Source organism: Hibiscus syriacus, unplaced genomic scaffold, assembly GCF_006381635.1.
Source record: "Hibiscus syriacus cultivar Baekdansim isolate YM2019G1 unplaced genomic scaffold, ASM638163v2 tig00110831_pilon, whole genome shotgun sequence".
NCBI lineage: Eukaryota > Viridiplantae > Streptophyta > Magnoliopsida > Malvales > Malvaceae > Hibiscus > Hibiscus syriacus.
Window position 1 is genome coordinate 29,942 of NW_024062882.1, and position 12,438 is coordinate 42,379.

A 12,438-nucleotide genomic window follows, 5' to 3' on the forward strand; every position below is an offset into this window, starting at 1 on the left:
AGTCACGATTTACGAGAGTCAAAAGATTCGAGGACAAATCCTTTTGAGGTGTAGAAGAATGATACAAGCACCATGGTCCATAATACATGCTTCTTTGGACTAATGTTTCTACTCGAACCTATTAGAAGAACAAAGTCTCAAATATTCAAAGCATATCTATTCGGTAAGCATATTATGAATGAATTATTAAACTATTCTATTGTTGCTTCCTTTAATGTTTCAGATTTAAGGTTGAATCATTTTGAATAAAGGGAGGATGATACATGCATCACAAGGCTCACATCAAAGGAAGAAATAATAACTCTTCCAAATGATCCACTCGTCCAAGCCTTGGAAAAGAAGACCAGAACAGTAGCAGACTTGCGACGACTTTTTAAATGGTATCATGATCTTATTTGGTCAAAATGTCTTCTGGAGATACAACCTTCTATATTTTATCGTTCCAACGGTTCTTGAATCTATCAATCCGATATCGGGAACTCAAGATACGTTCATTTTAGTGAAAGCGCATGCAGAAATTCCTATACGAGATTAATACGTGATTTTGTAAATATTACGAATTTTCAATATTTATATTGATTATTTGTAATATAATTTAATATAAGATGATGAATTATCTTTTAGGATTAGATTTATTATTTTATTAGGAATTAAGGATGAGTTAAAACATTATTTTTAGTTATTATTATTTTATTAGGAATTAGAGTTAAGACATGTTTAGTTTATTATTATTTTATTCATTAGTTATTTAGGATCTTTAGAACTCAGCCCCTATATAAAGGAGGCTTCATTCAACATTTTAAGGCAGATTTCTTTGATTAATAATGCAACGAGAGTTCATTTTGGCAAGTGTTGATTGCCTTGTGCCTTCAAAGCTTCTTCTCCTTGAGTTCTTTCAAGTTCTTGTGAGGGAGATTAATCTTCACACTCCAATTTTCCTTTTCATTGTGACTAGGAGGGTTGGTTAGAGCCATATTATAGTGTTTTCCTTTTCATTGCAAGTAGGAGGGCTCAATAGGATACTTATCCATCTATTTTCCACAAATCCATCCTCACCATTATCATCTTTACCGTTCACCTTTATAAGAGATATCTTTTGATTTTGTGGTTATCATATTTTATTTTTAATTTCTTTATATTTTATTTATCTTGTTCTAATCTTGTTTCTTACCTTGTTTCCAGTACTTAAAAGAAACTCTAAAAGACCCTAGTTGCTACCACCACCTTCCCCTATTCCTCCCCTTTATTCTTCATCGAGTCTAGAGCTTTCTAGGTTTGATTCTTCAACAAGAGCAACGTTCATTAACCCGCCACCACTTCCCTATCACCTGTGCAACAAAATCTAAGGAGAATAATACCTGAAATGCTCCTTAAGATCATGGAAGAGGTCAAGAAATAATTCGATGCTGGCTTCCATCAAGTGGCCAAGTATCTGAAATGGGTGGCTAACATAGTGTTGTTTCCAAAGAAAGATGAAAAACTACGCATGTGTGTTGATTACCGAGAACTTAACAAGACGAGTCCCAAAGATAACTTTCCTCTACCGCACATAGACACTTTGTGGATAATAATGCCATGAACGCTTTCTTCTCATTCATAGACGGATTCTCAGAATATAACCAGATTAAGATGCATCATGAGGACATGGAAAAGACCACATTTGTCACAATATGGGGAACTTTCTGCTACAAGGTGATGCCCTTTGAACTAAAGAATGCTGGGGTAACATATCAAAAAGCCATAGTAACCTTGTTTCATGGCATGATACAAAAAGAAATCGAGGTTTATGTCAATGACATGATTGTCAAATAATAAACCGAAGATGAATATGTCGATAATATGAGAAAGCTCCTTCAAAGATTAAGAAAGTTCAGCTGAAACTAAACCCTAACAAATGTACCTTCGGGGTAACATTAGAAACCATTAGGCTTCGTGGTCAGTAGAAGAGGTATCGAACTCGATCCAGATAATGTCAAAGCCATCCAGAATTTACCTCCCCATAAACACAGAAAGAGGTTCGAGGTTTTCTGGGCAGGTTAAATTATAAAGCGTGATTCATATCTCAATTGACCGACAAATGCAACCCAATTTTTTGCCTTCTTCGAAAAAAATAACTCTGGAACATGGGATGAGGATTGCCATACTGCATTCGAGAAAATAAAAGAATACTTATCTCACATTCCTATCTTAATGTTCCTCATTCAGGGTAAATCTTTATTTTTGTATTTAACCATATTTGAGAACTAAATGGGGTTTGTTCTAAGTCAGCATGATGAATCCGGTAGAAAGGAACGGGTCATTTACTACCTGATCAAGAAGTTCACTGATTGCGAAATCAAATATCATCCCACGAAAAGGCCGATGAAAGGTGATGATATCCGAATTTGATTTTGATTACGTAAGACAAAAAGCTATAAAGAGAAGTGCCATATCGGATTTCTTGGAAAGCAGAATTGTAGAAAATTACGAGCCACAAGACTTTAACTTCCGAGATAAAGATTAGTATGGGCCCTACGCAAGGATGACACGCACAAATCGAGAAATGGTCTAAATTTTTTTGGCTACTAGATTATGGAGTATTCCTTTACCCTCTCATTGTTTTTAAATTTAACATATGTTTTGGGACAAAACAAATTAAGTGAGGAGGGGAAAGGTAAGCATGTCATCAAGTTTTTCCTTGACTTGTTTGCTTGTTTAAAATTGAGTTATTACGATATTGATATGTTGGGATAATTCATTGCTAGTCTTAAACTTCACTTTATACTCTTGCTTCCTTTTGGATTATGATCATGTTTTGATCGAATTTAATTTTCATAATTAGTGATTGATATAGCTGGTGAATTTTTGGTTGAGTATTGATATTTCATGCTTTTATCTATAGAGATGAATTTGACTCAGTGCATATAAACTTTTCTTGTGAGATTTAAGCCTCACGAGCATACATTTTTTTCTTGCTCATTGTTTGACTTGAGAGTGCCAAACTAATTAGGATATTCTAGAACTTGTAATCACAATGCATATCGAGACAAAATGTTGAACGTAATGTGATAGGGAAGCAGTGGCGGGTTAATGAACGTTGCTCTTATTGAAGAATCAAACATAGAAAGCTCTAGACTCAATGAAGAACAAAGAGTAATTAATAGGGGAAAGTGGCAGCAACAACTAGAGTTCTTAGGGTTTCTTTTAGGTACTGGAAACAAGGTAAGAAATAAGATTATAACAAGATAAACAAAAGATAAAGAAATTGAAAATAAAGTATGATAACCAAGAAATCAAAAGATCTCCCTTATTAAGGTGAACGGTAAAGATGATGATGGTGAAGATGTATTTGTGGAAAATAGATGAAGAAGTGTCCTATCGAGCCCTCCTAGTCACAATGAAAAGGCAAACATGATAATATGGCTCTAACCAACCCTCCTAGTCTCGATGAAAAGGCAAATTAGAGTGTGAAGATTAATCTCCCTTATAAGAACTTGAAAGAACTCCAGGAGAAGAAGCTTCAAAGGCACAAAGCAATCAACACTTACAAAAACAAACTCTCATTGTATTATTAATCAAAAAAATCTGATTTCCAAAGTTGAATGAAGCTTCATTTATATAGGGGCTGAGTTCTAAAGGTCCTAAATAACTAATGAATAAAATAATAACAAACTAAACATGTCTTAACTCTAATTCCTAAAAAAATAATAAAAGCTAAAAATAATGTTTTAACTCAACCTTAATTCCTAATAAAATATTAAATATAATCCTAAAAGATAATGCATCATCCTATATTAAATTATATTACAAATAATCAATATAGATATTGAGAATTCATAATATTTACAAAATCACGTATAAATCTCGTATAGGACTCATAAGACTCAAAAGAAAATTTTAAAGTAAAATAAAAATAAAAGAAAGAAAATTTAACAAAGCAAGAAGCCTCACAAGTCACTCCAAGAAAGTAACACAACGAGAGGAAAGTAATTCGATCTTGTACTCTTTAAAACTCACTTTACCAAGTAGTCTTCCACAGTTCGTATCAGAGTTTGATTACTAGCAAAGGCGATAAGAATATTCCCATGATTACAAACCATACTGATGTAAGGTACTCGTACCTTAATTGATTGTGGATCTAGGAAAAAAGTAAAATAACCTGCATAAATGAATGGCTAAAACATAATGGTTTGGTAGTGAATGTAAAGGTGAAATTGAGGTATATTTATGATAAGAGATAGGTAGCAGAAGTATTGTTGTTATGGCTATGGTATGACTTATGAAAGAAAAGGATGGTTGGTGAGGATAATATCTTAGAAAGACTAAGGAAGAACCAGTGGTACAACGAGAAAAGACCCAGCCTTACAAATCTATCTAAGGGATGGTAGAAAAGGACTTGGACCCACTATCTATAAGGTGATAGGAACCACAAGTATTAATAAAATAAATATTTATGCCACAAGTAAGAATTTACTTGATAAGTCAATAAAAGTCACAATGAATTGATAAAACAGAATAATCTCACTTTAATTAATATGAAAGGTGTGTTTACAAATGAATAGAACTAACATATTTTAGTTTTTGAAGAGACATAGCCAAACGGGTACCTAATGGTTCGGCTAGCCCTTGTATCTCTTTGAAAGTACATAACTAATTAACTACATGCATGAATTAAAATGTATGATGATCGGCTGAATGGAGGGAGAATGCCTCATGGTCGAATAGTGCTGAACCCCTTCAAGTTGGTGCCTAAATGAAGCATTAGGAGACTTGGTCGAATGGATGTGTTGTTGGTGTTTGGCATGCCTAGTAGGAGTCACACACAATGCACACACTTTCTTATCACATGGCTTGCACATGGGAACTCTAGGGATGCTTGGGTACAACCTTGTGTATGGGATGAAGCTGGTCATGTGAATCTCCTTGGGCGTGTGTGTATTCTCCCTTAAGCTAGCATAGGCTTCCATGTTGCTAGCAAGCAAGGGGGTGTTATGAGTTATTGTTCCAACATAGTCCTCCTTAGTTCCTTAGCATCTCTTGTAGTTACTTTCCACTGGTCACTTGATCAATTTCATCAACTTAGCTTCAAATAGTTCACTTAGTTTAGTTTAGCTAGCATTGAGCTCCTCCAGCTAATTTGAGTTTCCATTGTGTTTCATGAGCTACCATGAAGCTTGTGAGCTGCATATGAATTCCAAATACTCCAACAAGCTTCCCTAATATGTGCCTAGCTTCCATGTACCTATATATGCAAAGAAAACAAGGTAAATCAAAGGAAATGTGCTGGAATGATTCAATTACTTTGTTGTCGTGAATGTATATGTCCTTATGAGCTATGAATGCATGTCATGAGCTAAGTATAGGATGATTTAACACATGTGAACCAATGTATATGACTTATTAGCTAAATTGAATGCAAATGAGCTAAGAAATTAATGATTAAGCATGTTGCCATTTCCTTAATGAATTGAAAAATACTTAAATGAATGCAAAACTTAGTATAACATAATAGCATACTTGAAATTACATTGTGTACCAATTAACATAAAGATGTGGATTAATATCATGCAGCAACATTCATAACTAAGTTATGAATATTTCATATGAATGAATATGTATGATTAATGGATGATTATAACAAGCTATATCATAAATATATTTGTCACACATAATACAAACAACACTTGAATAATAAAAGAATAAGGTAATGAAAACTCCCTTTGCTATCATGGATGCTTTCATGGATGAATAAAGTTTGAGCAGGGTCATCCATGTATCATCCCCCTTCTTGAAGGTGAATTATCTTCAAATCGAAGGCTTGTGTTGGGGTGTGAATTGTACAATGAACAAATCCATCCTCTCTGATTCGTTCATCAATTTGATTCATTGCATCTTTGTTCTTGACAAGTTGTGCTTCTTTGAAAAGGTATGAATACAATTGTGTTATCATCTTTAGTGAATAGTTATCTTTTAAAAACATCCTTTCAAAAAGTATTCAGATAAAAGCCTTTATTTGGAATAACTATTACCAACAGGTACCTTTTTAGAATAACCTTCTTCAAGAATTGTTTCTTTTAAAGACAACCTTCACAAATGATTTCCTGCATCAAAATTTATAAGGAAGAGTAACGTACCTTTTGAGACTCATTCCCATGTTGCGTTGAATCATCTTGACCTTTTGGAAAGAGGTGTGTCCTTTGTTCCAACGTTGGTGTAGTTTCCCCCAAAGGTGGCGTTGTATACTCCAAGGATTGTATTTCTTCTAAGCATCATATCTCTTCACTTTATCTTATTGAATCATCATGATTATTGGTGAATAAGTTTGACGTTTGATCTCCTTCAGGTAGGTGAAGAAGGTCAACACCTTTAAGCTTTCTGTCCATCCAGGTATTGGCATTTAATAAGGTGGATAATGTTTGAATCACTCCCTTGTATTTGTTGAATTTGATGAACTAATCAAACTTAAAATGAAAAATGATCCTGACATCATAGATTAATAAGTTAACACCATTTACACGAATCAAGTTGTTGCAAAAAAATGAAAAACTAATAAAAAAATGAATAGAATTAGCAAACCAGGGTGGATGTTTAATGGGAATCGGTTGCTCGATGATTGAATTCTTCATTGGTTGCTAAATTTTCTTTAAGGTTGACATTGCACTTGGAATGTCACAATTCACAATTCTGGGATCTTCAATTGGCATATTCTTTTGAACTTTAAGAGGTATATCCTTTGAAATGTCAAAGGACATGTTTTGTAGATCACCAAAGGTCATGACTATTAGTTTTTCAAAAGACATGTTTCTTGAATCTTCAGCTTGAAATGTTATGTCTCTTGGAATATCCTACAAGGAAAAAGAAATAATTGGAGGGAAAGAATTGTTAGGTGAATCTCGTTCTCCATTCTCCCTTTCTTCTCCACACTCATAAACTCTAATGTTTCTCATATCAATCTAGTTTTCCACTTGTTCTACTTGTTGCTCTTACAAGACTTCTCTTTCAACTTTCTTCATGGCTTTAGTTTTCTCCTACTCCTCTATACGTGACTTAAGAGTAAGTTGGCATTCATGGACTTGATTTGGGATCATAGGTAGCAAGGTGATCTTCATTTATTAGTGTTGGAATGAATATTCATTGGAAAATCCATAGTGAGTAGCCTTCTTGTTAAATTACAAAGGTCTTCCTAAGATAATGTGGCTTGCACTCATTAGTAACACATCACAAAGAAGTTCATCCTCGTATCTTCCAATGGAGAAAGGAACAACTACTTGTTTGGTAACCTTGGCTTCTCCCATATCATTGAGCCACTGCAATTTGTAAGGATGAGGATGCTTGGAAGTCTTTAGGCCCAACTTCTCCACCATGTGAGTGCTTGCTACATTTGTACAACTTCCTCCATCAATGATCACTATGTAGACTTTATCTTCCATATGACATTTGGTATGGAAGATTCTCTCTTTGTTCATCATCTTGACTTTGAATGTTCTAAGTCCTTTTAACTACAAAGATGCTGGATGGAATAGACATGTTAGCAATTTAAGAAAAAGGAAATATGTAAGAAACCTTAACAAATATTGCTCTCACAAACCCTCACGAGTTCACTCCAAAGAAACTTGAATGTCACTCAATCCACTCGTGTTTGCACTCTAGAACTTCAAGGCTTTTACTAGTCCTCTTCTAGTCTCCCACTCTCAAGCCTTTTTCCTCTTACTCTCTTTGTCTCGAGTTCTAAGTAAACTTTACTCAAAACTATACCATGTAATGCTTACTTGTTGTGCGTCGGCTACAAATGGTTAGTAGGTATGGAAAAGAAAATATAATGTAAAGGGTGTCTTAGAAATAAGAAAGAAAAGAATAAAGGGGTTACTTACAGTAAAGTCACTTTACAACCCTTCGATTACCACAATCAATTTTCGAATTCTTACTTGACTTGCTTGGTGATGAGCTTGTTGTTTGTGCTTTCAACTTTGCAATTTTCTTTTCTTTTTTCTTTTGTTTTCTCTTGACTGTTTTGCAATTTTCCTTACTGAATGTTGATTTCTTCAGTTGGACTTAACTTACACTTTTTTTTGTATTTTGTTGTTGTTGTTACTTCTCATGTTGCTTATTCCACTAGAGCTCTAAATACTGCTTGATGTAAGGTACTCATACCTTAATTATTTTTGGATCTAGGAAGGAAGCAAAATAACTGCATAAGTTAATGACTCAAGCATAATGGTTTGGTAGTGAATGTAAAGGTGAAATGTAAGGCTATTTATGGTAAGAGATAGGTAGCAGAAGTATTGTTATTATGGCTATGGTATGGCTTATAAAAGAAAATGATGGTTGGTAAGGATAATAGTTTAAAAACACCAAGAAAGAACTAGTGCTACAATGAGCAAAGACCCATCCTTACAAATCTATCTAAGGGATGGTAAAAAAGGACTTGGACCCACTATCTATAAGGAGATAGGAACCACAAGTATCAATGGAATAGAGGTTGACACCACAAGTAAGAATTTACTTGATAAGTAATAAAAGTCACAAGGACTTAAGAAAAAAGAATAATCTCACTTTAATTAATATGAAAGGTGTGTTTACAAATGAATAGAACTAGCCTATTTATAGTTTTTGAAGAGACAAAGCCGAATGGGTACCTAATGGTTTGGCCAGCCCTTATGTCTCTTTGAAAGTACATAACTAATTAATTACATGCATGAATTAAAAAGTATGATGATTCGGCTGAATGGAGGGAGCATGTCTCATGGCCGAATGGTTTTGAACCCCTTCAAGTTGGCACCTAAATGAAACATTAGGAGCCTTGGCTGAATGGATTTGTTGCTTGGTGTTTGGCGCACCTAGGAGGAGTCACACGCATTACACACACTTGCTGATCACATGGCTTGCATATGGGAGTTCTAGGGATGCTTGGGTGCAGCCTTGTGCATGGGATAAAGGTTGGTCATGTGCATCTCCTTGGGCGTGTATGAGTTATCCCTCAAGCTCTCATAGGCATGCATGCAGCTAGCAAGCAAGTGGGTTGTTATGAGTTGTTGTTTCATTCAAGTCCTCTTTGGTTCATTGGAATCTCTTGTAGCTACTTTCAGCTGGTCACTTGATCAATTTCATCAACTTAGCTTCAAATAGTCAACCTAGATGAGTTTTCCTAGACTTGAGTTCCTCCAAATGATTTAAGATTTCCATTGTGTTCCATGAGCTGCCATGAAGCTTGTGAACTAATTGTTAGCTGCATATGAATTCCAAATACTCAAAAAAGTTGCCCCAATGTGTGCCTAGCTTCCATGTACCTATATACGCAAAGAAAACAAGGTAAATCAAAGGAAATGAGATGGAATGATTCAATTACCTTGTTGTCGTGCATGTATATGTCTTTATGAGCTATGAATGCATGTCATGAGATAAGTATAGGATGATTTAACATATGTGAGCTAATGTATGTGACTTATAAGATGAACTGAATGAAAATGAGCTAAGAAATGAATGATTAAGCATGTTGTCATTTCATTAATGAATTGAAACATACTTAAATGAATGCAAAACTTAATATAACATAATAACATACTTAAAATAACATTGTGCATAAATTAACATAAAGATGTGGATTATTATCATGCAGCAACATTCATTACTAAGTTATGAATATTTTATATGAATGAATATGTATGATAAATGGATGAATATAACAAGTTATATAGAAATATATTTGTCATACATAATACAAACAACACTTGAATAATAAAAGAATAAGATAATGACAATTTCCTTTGTTGTCGTGGATGCTTTCATGGATGAATAAAGTTTGAGCCTGGTGATGCATATATCACATACTTAGTTGCTTTTCTGGAAAATCGAGTTAACGACAGAAAGATGGGTTGTGTTGTTTCGAAGCTTACCTATGATAATTCCTTTATATCAAGGCACCTGGTTTCCTTAGGGGTATCTGGATTTTCTAGAACAACTCTTTCCTGGTTAACATCATATCCATCCACCCTTAATTAATATTCGTTAAAGTTAAGTGGCATACATCCCCCATCTCTATTTTTTCCACCATTATTAATGGGAATCAAGGAAAGACAAATCGTAAGGCTCTTTGGAGAGTTCTACATCCTTTATTAATCCTTAGAGGCACTCTATAGATCATTTCCATAGACTTGAATGCAATTCTCTCAGTTAATGAGAAATATGGTAGCTTGAAGAGAGGAAGAAGATACAAATTATTTCAGGATTTCTAGGACCTTCACAAGCTCTCTAACATGGGCTTCAAAGGACCCCAACTTACGTGGTTTCAGGGAGGTATCTTCAAACATTTAAACATATTCTTTCCAATGATGCTTGGTGTACTTCTTGCCCCCACCTCAGTCATGAACCACCTGATGTGATACGGACTAGCCTACTACTTCTCTTCTTAACATCCTCACCATGGTGGCATGAGGGAGTCTTCTCAATCCCTTTTATTTGTCTTTTCCTTAGTTTACAATTCAAAAAGCTACATCATATTACATATATATTAATCTATGCTTTAAACATTATATTATATGATTTATATTTCATAATATATGTTATATGCATCACATGTTTACATTATATAAGTACTTAAGTTATATTTTAATATAAGCTTTTTATATCTTTTGCAGGAATCAATGTATACAACAACTTGGGATTTGAATTTGAGTTTAACTAAGGACAAGGAGCTAGGAAAACTTACATAGGATTACTCGGGAGATTATGAAGAACAAATGGTGAAAAGTTATATGTTGCCAACCTTTGCCAATTGAGCTCATAGTTAGATTGAGCTGAAGATTTGAGCTACAAAAAGACTTCAATTCAGCTTGGGACTTGAATAGACATCATCTATGGCCAAGGGACATCAATTCTATGAAAAGTCATATTTTCTCAAATTGTACCTTTTCACGAATAGGTGCCTTTTCGGCTCATGCCTTTTCACTATGAGCTACCAAATGAACCAACATGTTAAGAAGCATCAATGGCCAGCTCATTATCAGCTCACTCACCTTACAACATACCTTTCTATGAAGAGGTGCCATTCAAGCATCATGTCCTTTCATGAAAGTTGCTGCCATGGAAGGTCACCAGTGAAGGGAGGCGTGCATTGGTGATGTTATTTCATCCAAAAGATGCTTAAATCATGAAGAGGCATGAGGAGCACCATGGAGACTATATGGCCAAGCATGATGAGACAGCTAGAGTGGACGGCAATGTGAACAAGCACCTCATGATTAATCAAAAGTGGGTGGCAACATGAACCAGCACTTATGTAACCATTAAAAGCATTGTAACTCCTTGAAAGTCATTTAGCCTTGCTGAAACACCATGTAGCTATTCGGCCAAACCCTTTGTTAGCCTATAAATAGGCTTTGTCATTTCATTTGTAACTCAACCCTTTTGATAATATAAACTCTTGTGTGATTATTCTCTCTTTAAGTTCTTTTTAGAACTATATCGATTAAGCATGCTTATTTCTAAGTTTGTGGTGTCAAACGCCTTCTATTGATACTTAGAGTTCCTAGTTCCTATAACTAGTGGGTTCAAGTCCTTGCTACCATCCCTTATAACGACTTATAAGAATCGTGTCTTTCCTCATCTATAGCATTGGTCCATTCTTAGTCCTATCAGATACAATTTAACCATCACCATGTTCCATCACCATTCACGCCTATATCATCATCCTTCCATTACCATCTCTTCTCCATTAAATCATCTTTCATCTATCATCCAAGTCAACGTCCATTATCACCATTAGAGACAGAGACATTGCATTTGAAGGAGATTTCTATAACACTTCCGCAACCTATATTTGATAACATTTTCTATCACTTTCAATTCCTTTTATTTCCATTTCCTTTCTTATCATTTCATTTCTTTCTTCTATTTATTATTTCATATTTCCATTTTAATCATTTCTCTCTTTTTTAATTGGGCATATTACTTATCAATTCAAAGTGTAGCATTTGGTGTCTCTCCTAGATCGAGAAACAACAAGGCTACCAACTTCTCCATTATTGAAGAAGCTTGAATAGCCTTACAACAAGCGGTATTCAGAGCTTAGTCGGATTGACAATCAAGTGCTACAACAAAAAGCAAAAGAAAAAAGAAAAACAAAAATAAAAGTAAAAGACTCCTACATCAAAATTGGAGTGCAAAAAGAAAGAAAAGAAAATAAGAAAAATTCAAAGCAAAAGAAAAAGAGAAGAAAAAGTTACAGAATACACTCAAATAGAAGCACATTACAATCTGCCCCAACATCAAACTTGAAATAGGTATCCTTGTTGTTTCTTGTGAAGGAAGATAGTAAGTGTTGCAACTTGAGTTGTAAGTTTTCTTCATTTTCTTACTATTTCATTTCCTTTTTCTTTCATCTTTTCTTATTTACTACCTTATTCTTTCTTAACTATTTTATCCTACCTTTACCATTTCTATTCCATAACCATTTCTTTTAAG

General features: G+C 34.5%; 1 pseudogene; it reads left to right on the forward strand.

Annotated features, from left to right (window-relative positions):
* The first annotated feature begins 2,494 nt into the window (after positions 1-2,494).
* On the forward strand, positions 2,495-2,557 carry LOC120142936 (annotated as a pseudogene).
* The last annotated feature ends 9,881 nt before the right edge of the window (positions 2,558-12,438 follow it).